This window comes from Sinocyclocheilus anshuiensis, unplaced genomic scaffold (genome assembly GCF_001515605.1).
Source record: "Sinocyclocheilus anshuiensis isolate Anshui unplaced genomic scaffold, SAMN03320099.WGS_v1.1 scaffold13, whole genome shotgun sequence".
In the NCBI taxonomy this organism is placed as follows: Eukaryota; Metazoa; Chordata; class Actinopteri; order Cypriniformes; family Cyprinidae; genus Sinocyclocheilus; species Sinocyclocheilus anshuiensis.
In genome coordinates this window covers 1,967,202-1,979,235 of record NW_015538026.1, presented here as the reverse complement: position 1 = coordinate 1,979,235, position 12,034 = coordinate 1,967,202, and the positions used below count along the sequence as shown (strand labels likewise).

General features: G+C 39.7%; 1 pseudogene; it reads right to left on the bottom strand.

Moving 5' to 3' along the window:
* The window catches only part of LOC107679693 (beta-citrylglutamate synthase B-like), a 24,248-nt pseudogene that overhangs the window by 1,372 nt on the left and 10,842 nt on the right, over window positions 1–12,034 (bottom strand).

Genomic DNA, 12,034 nt, shown 5'->3' with positions numbered 1-12,034 from the left:
TTTTTTAAGACAAAAAAAAAAAAAAAAAAAAAAAAAAAAAAATGTAATTGGTAACTGAAATGAATCCGAATTATTAAATGAAAAACTTCAATTACTAAAACTGTAATAGAAAAAAATAAAGCCATAAAGAAAGAAAAGAGAAAAAAAAAGCCACAAAAATTCTACATATTATACATAATGAAACTTTACATCACAAGTCAAATATTTTAGGGGAGGTGAGTGTGCGATTGCATACCCAGTGAGCAGTTGCTCTGCATGCGTCCGTCGGTAGAGCAGCGCAGCATGGATCCGATCACTCTACCCCCGACCAGAACCACCCGCACATCCCGCCCATGGCTCTCCTTCACATACTCCTGAAACAGGTACGGGGCGTCATGGCGAATCAGATGACACAGGTCTGAGAGGTGCTGCTTATCCCGGGCCAGGAACACAGCTTTACCTGTACAGATCGAAATTTGACAGTTTTACCAGGGAAAAAGACTTACTCTACAATTTACAGAATTAATTTTAGGAACTACCTAAAGCAAAATGTGTCTTCTGCTACTTCAGGAAGTTATGCAATATTTAAGTGTCATTGCCAAAAGCTCAATTAATGATTGATTTCTCTGCATAACGACCAAATAGAACAGGAGCAACCTGTAACAGTCCAGGGTTAAATGCATGAAGTTTCATGTGACTACATTTTACACTCTTGATACACAGCCAGGTGTAGCAGCATGTATTTGGACACATGCAGAATGTCCTACTTGTTTTCAGTTAACAAAAGTAGTAAGAGAAGTTGGGGAAGAGAATTACATAATTGTCAACAGATCCAAGGAGATGCGTAAGACACTAATCGCAGGGAGAGGCCCCCTAGAGCAACCAGGGGTCAAGTGTCTCGAGTCACCCAAGGGCACAAAGGTGATACAGCAGGGCTGTGAACTCTCCAGATGTTCAACTATCAGGCTGCCGCCACCCCACCCAATTCCCCATGGGCCTTTTAAAACATGTCACAGCCTGACAAAGGTCAACATTGTGTGCAATGTTTTATTTTCATCTGTAGTTCATCGACCCAATACCCTTTTTAACAAAGGTTTGACTGAAATGTGTGCGCACAAGACCTGCTTTACATAACCAGTGTTCCTACACCTTTAACCAATAATTTCCATGAGAGAGAGAGAGAAAGAGACTGGAAAAAAGCGATTTCTAGCCAATCAATGGTTTTAGGGGAAAAAAAAAACATTCACTAGATGAAATTGTTCATTACTTTTCTATTAACAGATTTGTATCAAAACATTGAATGAATATTCTGTTTGTAAATTAACAGAACAATAATTGCCATTTTTATTTTCTATTAATAGATTTGTATCAATAAAATGGTAAATGAATATTCTATTGCAAATTATCAGAACAATAAATACCAATTTAATTGTATTTAACTTTAACAAGTTTTCAACTTTCTGAGGAAACCTGCAATATGACACAATACTCCATTTCACGATGACTTCACAAAACGATGAACCTGTATGAACCTGTAGACATGAAGTGCAGCACAGAGACCTGCTCCCGCAGAAATGTTATCTTGCCCACAACATTAATTTCATTCAACATTCATTTTGTCCCGCTCCCGCCCACATAAATGTAGCCTATATACATTTATTTTAGTACATCCATGAAATTTACATGAAATAGTAAGTTCCATGTTGCCTAGCTACAATATCCCAGCATAAACTCTAGGGCTGTCGCAATTCGTCTATTTTATTAGACTATTCGATTTTTTTAAATCCTCAACTTAATTTGCTCGCGTCAACTAACCGGCAAAATATATTTTTTTCATTGTTCTATACTCTGTTTTAATGGTTAAATTAAATTTTATTAATCAAAAAGCCGGTCTAATTAATTGAGTTTTACGGTTTTATCTTTACCAAATTCTGTTTTGCATTATTTTCTGGATTCCATTTTAATGGTTCCATTAAATTTTAATAATCAAAAGCATTTCCAATTAATTGATTTTATTAAAAAAAAAATACTGCACATTTACATTTTTCTCCTAAATAAATTCTGGTAAATAACATTTCTGGTAAATACTCCTTTAAAAAGTGTTTTTTGATTATAATTTTATTATTAGTAGACTAGAACACGTGGATATGTTGTAATTCTTACACTACTGAACTTTGATTTCAGTGATTTGGACTATGAGATGGACACTTGCTTCTTGCACTCTATGTTGCACTTTTGCTTAAAAAAAGATTTTCATAGAAATTTGGACTTCATTTGGTTTAATAAAATATAGTTTAATAAAATATTCTTAAGTAAAATTGTCGATTTTTTGGTGGGAAATTAATCGTTTAGATTAACCGACAAATTAGTCGATAGATTAATTGAAATAAAAATAGTAATTAGTGGCAGCCCTAATAAACTCTTCTGATAAAATATTTGTTATTAAAGCATCAACATTCACAAACCACTGACAGGCTGAAATGCATGGTTTGGAATGGCAGTGCGCGAGCAAAGAACGCTCCCTTTATAATCACTAAAATGCTGACATCTCAGCTCATCGTGATCTCACAAAGCTCTGTTATAACACAAAGAACATGCACAATGAATCTTTCATAATGTATACACTTCGTGTGTTATAATAGGAGGACTCATGAGCACAAATTTTCAAACGAAATTTGCACTAAAGTTTAGCACTGCACTAGAACGCAGTAATTTTGAGCGGTGAGTGGATTCTAACTTAAACACCTCTGATTGTCCATTGCGTCCCAGAAATCAACAGATATGTCTGATTGACTACATTGCTCAACGCTGCATAAAAGGGGGTTATAAATAGAAATTCTGCCTATGCTTGCGCCTGTTAATAATTTTTATTTTATATTAGTTATTGTTGCTTTTGTGCAATAGATGAATAATACATTTGTTTTTAGATATTTTATGTTTAGATATTTCTATTTTGTGGGAGTCTTGAAAATCATTTTATTCTCCCACATCCTGCACACACGAGTGTCCACCCGCACCCACCCATCAAGCCTTGCCCCGTGCCGCACTCTGTTGCGTCGGGTCTAGGGATAGGCATTCCAAGCAAAAATAATATTCAAAAATCGCTGGGTATTATTTGAAAATTGCACCCCTCCCCCGCAAGCATAAACACCCATGAACAGAGAGAGACGGGATTCACGCTTTCAATCTGTATGATAAACCGTTTAATTCAGAAGATAGGCTACCTTAACTCAAGCCATATAATGATTGTAACAGGCTGAAACATATTAATATAACAAACATAACCGAATGACGGCACTTATTAACATAACAGTCCGTCAATTATCATAAATCAACTGCTCATAAGGCTAGGACATTTCCATTTAAAAAAATTGAATCCCTAAAGGGAATAGATACGAGATGGGAGGGAAAATATACTTCAATATCTTCTGTCGCAATTATATCGTTGGGTAATTACACTGTATATAAACTGCCTGCATCAAAGGAGCCGTTATTAATATGCTGGGCATTGAAATCGCTTATGAACGCACGTATGTTTACTTTCACTTTCGAGATTCGCAATCACACGTACAGAGCAGCACTCGGCAGTACTTGCCACACATTTTACAAGATTAGATGTTTGTCGGTGGTGCTCAGGATCTGCAAATCATTCACCATCATCATCCTATCAGTCATCTCTCCTTACTCTGTTTATGTGGTAAGTGAAATGCTATGTACTATAATGTAACAGGCTACCGTTAGCAAACGGCTAAACATGTCCCTTTAGTGGCTCTGTAGAACGCGTTATTTGTTTTCTGCACCTTTCTGAATACGGATTCAGCCACACCTCTAACCCAGTAGGGGGCGTTTGTGCTCCACACAGAGCTCTTATTTGACATTGTCCCAAGTTACTGTAACCATTATATGCTACGCAAGTCTTTTTTATGCCACGCAAGTCTACAGTGTGCGCGTGAGACAATGTGCTCTTCTGTTGTCTTTGACAGCTTTTAGGTGCGTTATTAGCCACGCCACATGATCACCACCGCATCAGCACGGAAAACATGGGGACATTTTTTAAGACAATCGCACAACCTATTCGATACTCTATAATTAAATAAACGAATCGAATATTCGAAAATCGTGACCCATCCCTAGTCGGGTCTCGCAGTAGTCCCATGGGAGTGCAGGTCTCTAGTGCAGCTGCAGCATTCTGAATTTGTGTGCAGAGATTGGTTGGGCTGATCTGGGAGAATTTTTCAGCACAAACAATTTTAATACAGTATATTACATCATAAGGTATGGCCGCTAGTCATCAAAGTGAGTTCTAGTCTGACCGTGAGACTTAATTCAGAGCGGTTTGTGTATTTCTGTAAGATTGGTGATCAGTAACTACCATTAAAACAAAAGCAGTTGAAAATAAAATTATGCTTTCAGTGCACACACACTTCAAATGTGCTTGAAAAAAAAAAAACGTGCAAGACAAAGATGCCTTATGTGCACTGGGAGAGAAAAATACAGACAACCATTGTTTTTAAGGTAAAAGAGACGATGTTTCTAAGCTGCCTGATTTCTTTATTTGGAGAGATCCAGTGTGCTATATAACTCTGAGGCGTTTGTGTTCTCAGGGCTCCTGAAGGTTTGTCAGCACCCAGATCTGAAGTCTAATGTGGCCCGTTTCGTTCAATCCCCAAAGGACCCATTATGCACACCGGCTGTACTAGAATTAGTGATTTACCTCGGTGTCCACGAGCGTTCTTCACCACCACGGGGTAACCCAGCGGCTCGGCTTCATCGATCATCTTGCGGAAGTTGTCGTGTCCTCCTGGAGAGACACACACACACACAGATGTTGGTTAGTGAATATGTAATGAATGTAATTAAAAGTTAGATTTAATTAAAGTGTGAGATTCCTGAGAGAGATGCAAACAGCTCTAATGAAAGAAGCAACACTGAGACATTCAATATCCACATGAGAAGGACTGCAAGACTGACAGATTTTTTTGCCACGCACAATGTTTCCCATTTCCTGGACGGCATTCTGTCCAACTACATGGCCAGTTTTTCAAGGTTAATGGCTCAAAGATGTTTTCGGAGAATGTGTGCTTCAGTTGAAACCTGACGGCCACACGTTTGACCCAGAGGCTGCACTATAAATAATTATTTATTTAGACACTTTGTAAAAAAAAAAAAAAAATAATAATAATAATTCCCCTCATTGTCTATTTTTATACTTGATTCATTTTAATTTCACCCTTTTAAGAATGTAAATATATGGTGTTCTATTTTGTGTACATACATTTGATTTATCCGTATAGTAAATATTAACACTTTCGTTAATTGACAAATGACAATTAATAACCAGAGTCCAATAGGTCGGTTATTCATGCTTTAATTTGGGCCCATTTAGTTTTTCAAGTCTATGTTTATGAATTAAACAACCTGAACTTGGCAAAACACAGGCTACAAGCTACAGATGTTTAAAGGGGGAAAAATAGGCTTAATGGTTTTCTGCCTTGTATTTATATTCAAAATGCTAGACAACATTTGAAATTAACCGTTAGTGTTTGGAAAATGACAAAATATTTTTTTTTAATATTTTCAAAAATATTTGCTTTGATTGAATGTGTCCAAGATGAAACAGAGAAAGCATATGGAAAGAGTATAAGGAGAAGAGAAAGAGAAAGCGAAGGAGTGGGTGGAGATATAATTTAAGCTCAAACCCAAACCCCAGTAAGTATAACTGCTGGATGTTTTTGTACCCTCTACATTAGTGCTGGGCGGTATGACCAAAAATTTATATCACGGTATTTTTCCAAATTATACCGGTTTCACGGTACATGACGGTATTTTTTTTTCATGCATGACCGGGTGTTAACTAGGGGTGGGAAAAATAATTGTTTTTTCGATGCATCGTTGTTCCGCATTAAACGATTCTGAATCGATGCAGATATTTAAATAATTGATGTCTTAAGTTTAAATGAAAAAAGTCAGATTTGTGCTCGTTTGCAATACATTCTATCGGAATTTGTCGGCCCCACGGCCACAGAGATGAGTGCATGCGCTACTAGCACATTTACATGCGTTTCTTACGTCAGACGCAGTATGTCTGCGTTCGCTGAGGTGCTAGTACGTGACAAAATGGCCGAAGCTACACACATTACAGCGGCACCTGCAACGTTAAAAGCCGACGTTTGGAAGCATTTTGGTTTTTTAGAAAAAGAGAAAGACGGCAAACGGACACTTGATAAAAGCTACACTATGTGTAGGATGTGTGAGGTGAAAATAAAATATTTTGGCAACACAACAAACATGAGGAATCACCTTCAACGCTGCCACGCAGATGTGAACGCAGAAGGACCAGTTGTTGCTGCTAACCAAGCAACTCTTCCAGCTTCAATATTAACCACTCTTCTTGCAAACTCGCAAAGGGCAAGGAAAATAACAAAATCCATTGCCGAGTACATTGCATCGGATTTGCACCCTTACTCCGTGGTGGAAGGAAGGGGGTTTCGTGCAATGATGCATACAATGGATCCACGGTATAAAATCCCCTCACGTCGTTTTTTCGCAGAGACAGTAATACCAAATCTGTACCAAAGCACCAAAACAACAGTACTGGAGTCGCTGAAAAAAGCAGGTAAAATAGCATTGACTTGTGATGCCTGGACATCTGTTGCTACGGATTCGTACATCACTGTAACAGCCCATTATATCTCGGATGACTGGCGGTTGTTGTCCCATGTTTTGCAAACTAGGGCTGTCTACGAGAGTCACACAGGCGCTAATATAGCTGACCTAATACAAAAAGTCGCTGAGGAATGGCAGTTTCCCACGAGAGACTTGGTGTTAATGACCGACAACGCATCAAACATGGTTTTGCTGCTCAGCTGGGGGGGATTTGTGCATGTGCGATGTTATGCACACACGCTAAACCTCGCGACTCAGCGAGCGCTCCGCTTGCCCTCTGTTGCCAGACTACTTGGGAAGATTAGACATATTACTACATTTTTTCACCGCAGCCCCATTGCAAAGCACCAGTTCGAGGAGAAGCAAAAGCTGTTAGGCCTGCCTCATCACATGCTAAAAACAGACGTCATTACCAGGTGGAACAGTGCCCTAGACATGGTGGACAGGTTTTTGGAGCAGCATCCTGCAATCTCTGCAGCTTTACTTTCTCAGCAGGTGAGAAGAGGAGAGGCAGACCTCTGCACTTTGAGTGAGCTGGACATCTCTCATGCAGAGGATCTTGTAAAAGCCCTCAAGCCCCTAAAAGATGCCACAACCCTCATGTCAAAAGAGGGTAGCCCCACAGTATCTTTGATTGCACCCCTCCATTCACAACTTATTCAAGACACAAAAATGACTGTAGGAGATTCGCCTGTGACCAGAGAAATCAAGCAGGCTGTCAATACAGACTTAACTAAAAGATACAACAGTGAGCAAGAGAAAAACACACTCCACTTGGCCTCCGCTCTGGACCCTCGCTTTAAGAGATTGCCCTTCCTGACCAAGGAGGACAGAACGGAAATATTCAGCGGAGTCACTGCTGAAGCTGCTGCTTTAGAGGTATGTGTTTGCTGCTATATTTGCAATATATGATTCATAGTTTGTAAAGTTACTCTCTTAAGCTCATATGTAAACATGCAAATAGTGCAAGATTTCTTGCAAAATTCTTATAAGAATAAGTGGTGTTTGTTTACATTACAGCAAAATCAGGACAACCTAGAGAATGACACAATGGAAGGGGACACCACAACCACGCTGGAGGAAGAGACAGCCCGCCTGCCACCAAGAAAAGAGTTTCGGCTTCTCTGCTCCAGAATTTGTTGGGACAGACATTTACTCACACCGATGCTCAGCCACAGTCAGCCTACACCAGAGCTGAAGAGGAGGTTACCAAGTACTGCAGTGTTCCACCAATCTCTCTGTCTGAAGACCCCCTCAGCTGGTGAGGGAAAAATGCAGCTATATTTCCTCTGCTTTCCAGGTTGGCTAAGTTATACATGTGTATTCCTGGGACCAGTGTGTCTGCAGAGAGCAGTAAGCGACAGGTGCTAGGAAACGCTGTTTTGTACTCATTTATTGACGAGTCGGCTGCGGTGCGGCCAACTGAATGAGCTGCTTCTCTGCCGCTCACTGCACAGAACAGACACCGAGAGAGGTGACACTTCTCTGGGAAAGTCAGACCTCACACTCGCGGGACAGCACTGGCAAAATTCTTCCAACTGAACCATAGCTAAGGTTTATCCAATAAAGTCGCTAGGTTTGTCAGTATGAATACTCAATGGAAAAAATCAGCTAAAAGGGTCTGAAAGTTGCTAAATCTAGTGCTAAAGTCGCGCTCGTGTGTGAGATGCGGGAGCTGATAGCAGGGGGCGGTGGATATTTGTGGCGGTCAATGTGGATATTGTGGATGAGATCATGTTCTATTAGTTCTTCAGCTTCAGTTTCGGAACTTTCACGCTTAGTAACACATACAGCTATACCCTCACCACAGTGCAACAGTGAAAAGGGACCCCTCTCAAATGGTGTCGCGTTCCGAACGTTGTTTAAGCAGCATACTGCTTAAGTATTGCGGTATTTTAAAAATTCTTATCATAACAAAAATAAACACCGGTATTCGGTATGAACCGGTATACCGCCCAGCACTACTCTACATGCTCAAATATAAATATTCTTCATGCTTTTGAAGAGAAGATTCTTTGGGATGCAGAATCTGTTTGGCTGGTTTGAGCTGAGCAGATGAACTAGCGTTCAATGTGAGGGGGCGAAAGAGAAAATGCAGGGTATGTCAGACCGGCTCTGCCAGGAACACGTCACTACAGCAGCTGTAACTGCTGTTATACACCCCCTCCCCTTTTCACTCTCTGGTGTTTCATTTTGGTTTTCTTTAGCTAGTCATAAGGGCTTCCCCTTTCATTCTGCAAACAAGTGACTGTCACATAAACAGCCGTTGTCTGTACGAATAAATGACAAATACAGGAGCGCACACATACGCTGCTGTTCAAAAGTTTGGGGCAGGTATGATTTTTTAAAAGATTGTAGTATAAATAAATTATCTTATACTTACCAAAGGCTGTATTTATTTGATAAAAAAATAAATAAAATAAAAATAAATAAAGTATAATTGTGAAATATTACTACAACTGAAAAACGATTTACATTTTAAATCAAATAAAAATTTTATTTATTCCTGTGATGGCAAAACTGAATTTTCAGCAGCCATTAGTCATCAGCGTCACATGATCCTTCAGAAATAATTCTAATATTTGGTGATCAAGAAACATTTCTCATTATTATCAATGTTGAACACAGGTGTGCAGCTTAATATTTTTGTGAAAGCCATGATACTTTTTTTCAGGACCCTTTGATGAATAGAAAGTTCAAAAGAAAAGCATTAATGTCATGTGTAGTGCTGGGCGGTATACCGGTTCATACCGAATACCGGTTTTTATTTTTGTTATGATATGAATTTTGAAAATACCACAATACCGGTATATGTCACTTAAAACAACGTTCGGAACGCGACACTGTTTGAAAGGGGTGTTGCACTGTGGTGCGGGAACAGCTGTATGTGTTACTGAGCGTGACTGTAGAACTAATAGAACGTGATGACACAGAAGAACTCATCCACAATATCCACACTGACCGCCACAAATATCCACCGCCCCCTGCTATCAGCTCCCGCATCTCACACACACGATCACGACTTTAGCACTAGATTTAGCAACTTTCAGACCTTTTAGCGGCTTTTTTTCCCCATAGAATATTCATACTGACAAACCTAGCGACTTTTTTGTATAAACCTTAGCTATGGTTTAGTTGGAAGATTTCGCCAGTGCTGTCCCGCAAACGCAAGGTCTGACTTTCCCGGAGAAGTGTCACCTCTCTCGGCGTCTGCTCTGTGCAGTGAGCAGCAGAGAAGCAGCTCATTCAGTTGGCCGCACTGCAGCCGACTCATCAATAAATGAGTACAAAACAGCGTTTCCTAGCACCTGTCGCTTACTGACTGTTTGGAATTATAAGTATGAGCGTAGTTCGTCTGTTAATAATCACATGCACTTTTTTGTTTGTTGTTTTTTTTTAGTTTGTTACTCAGACGCAGGCAGTGCGCTGCATGAGACAAAAAAGTATTATAGCCAAAACAACCGCATAGCCGCTCTTTAGTGTAGATGCATGTTGATTTTATCAGACGATGCCGTGATTATAAATGAGAGTGACTCCTGGTTAACATGTATTAAAAGGGGTCGTGTTTAGTCACTATTTAGTGTGGTATTTTTTGACAATACCACTCATCATGACAGTAAAATAGGGCATTCTAAGTCAATATACTGCAGTATTTCCTCTCTCAATCAGTAGAAAATATGGTTAACACCCGGTCATGCATGAAAAAGAAAATACCGTCTTGTACCGTGAAACCGGTATAATTTTGAAAAATACCGTGATACAAATTTTTGGTCATACCGCCCAGCACTAGTCATATGTAAATGTTTTTCTGTGACATTTGATCAATTCAATGCATCCTTGATTAATAAAAGTATTCTTTTCTTTTAAAAATAATTATTGCCCCTAACTTTTGAACAGTAGTGTATTCAAAAAAAAAATGGTTATTTGCCATTTAAAAACAATGTATTTGATCATATTTGTTATCGGTCATGACATAAAAATACTTTCTTGAAAATTTCAATTCTCCTTTCTGTACAGTTCCTTTATTTTTTTTTATGACATTAAGAAGTGGTGTGTTTCAGAGATAAAGATGATCTCTCACCGTAGGAGTACGTGTCTGGCAGAGGCACTCCATGCCCGGCGAGCTCTTGGAAGGTCCAGAACTTGTTTACACAGTTGAGGATGGCCTGAGGCCGGTTGACCAGACGACAGCCCATCTTCTCCAGGTGACGCAGAACAGTGATGTCGCTGTCCGACTGGACCCATGGGGTCGGAACGCGCACCACAGCAACTTGCGGGTATGATGTAACGATTTCCTGCCCAACCCGCAGACCTGAAAGAATGAAAGGTAAGATAAATCACAATGCTGCAGTACGGTCAGTGCAGTCTGTGTTTTGGCCGGCACAGTATTGTGTGAAGGGATTACACTGGTTGTATCTGGGCAACCAATGAGAGCCAGACTTTCATTTGGATGGGTCACCCCTTTCTCTCTCACACATGCACACACAAACACTCAGTATGACAGATGAGCTGGCCTTAGTTTCCAAAACGACACACACGACAGCATCTCTGCAATACTAAATAGCTGATCTCCTTCTGAGAGCCGTTACACAACACTGCAGAAGGTTGCTCGCTTGCTTTGCCTCGTTATTGCGACGTTCACGCTGACCCACTAACCCAGTTTGCATTGCTTTCTGCTTTTTCTGCCAGTTAGGTTTTATGCTCACTTAAAACTAGGGCTGGGCAAAAAAAAAATCGATTTTTCGATATATCGTTTTTTTTAAATGTGTTCGATTGAATATCGATTCTCGAAGGCCACGAATCGATTTTTTTCAATATTTATTTCCACAAACATTGAACATAAGATTTACGTTAATCTTATTACTAGTCTAATCCACTAGATGTCACCCCCTTATTTGCCTTGCGCGATGTTACATTCATTCATTCATTCATTACTTAAAATGGCGGATTCAGGTGCGTTCCCGACATCAACACCTCAGGGCTCTACAGTGCGACCATTTCAGTCGCATTTGCGACTGAAAACTACTGCGTGCGACTATGAAAAATGTTTTAGGAGCACCAGTGCGACTGACCCGATCATCATCATACTTGTGATTGCGCTCAGGGGAGCTTCAACGGTTTCTACGTGTTTTTGCAGCGTTGAGTGATGTATCACAGATATCTCACGAATCCTTTCATAAGCAAAGTGAAAGATTCATTGCGCAGTGTAGAGAGCTTCGTTGATTATAGATGTGAGATCGAGATGAACTAAGATGAGTGCCAGCTTTTAATGATTTTTAAAGGAGTTTGTAAATGTGATACTGATTTAATACAATACAATTCAATAAACAAGAAGTTACTATTAAGTGACTTACATTGTCTGACTATAACACTATTGTCTGATTTTGCT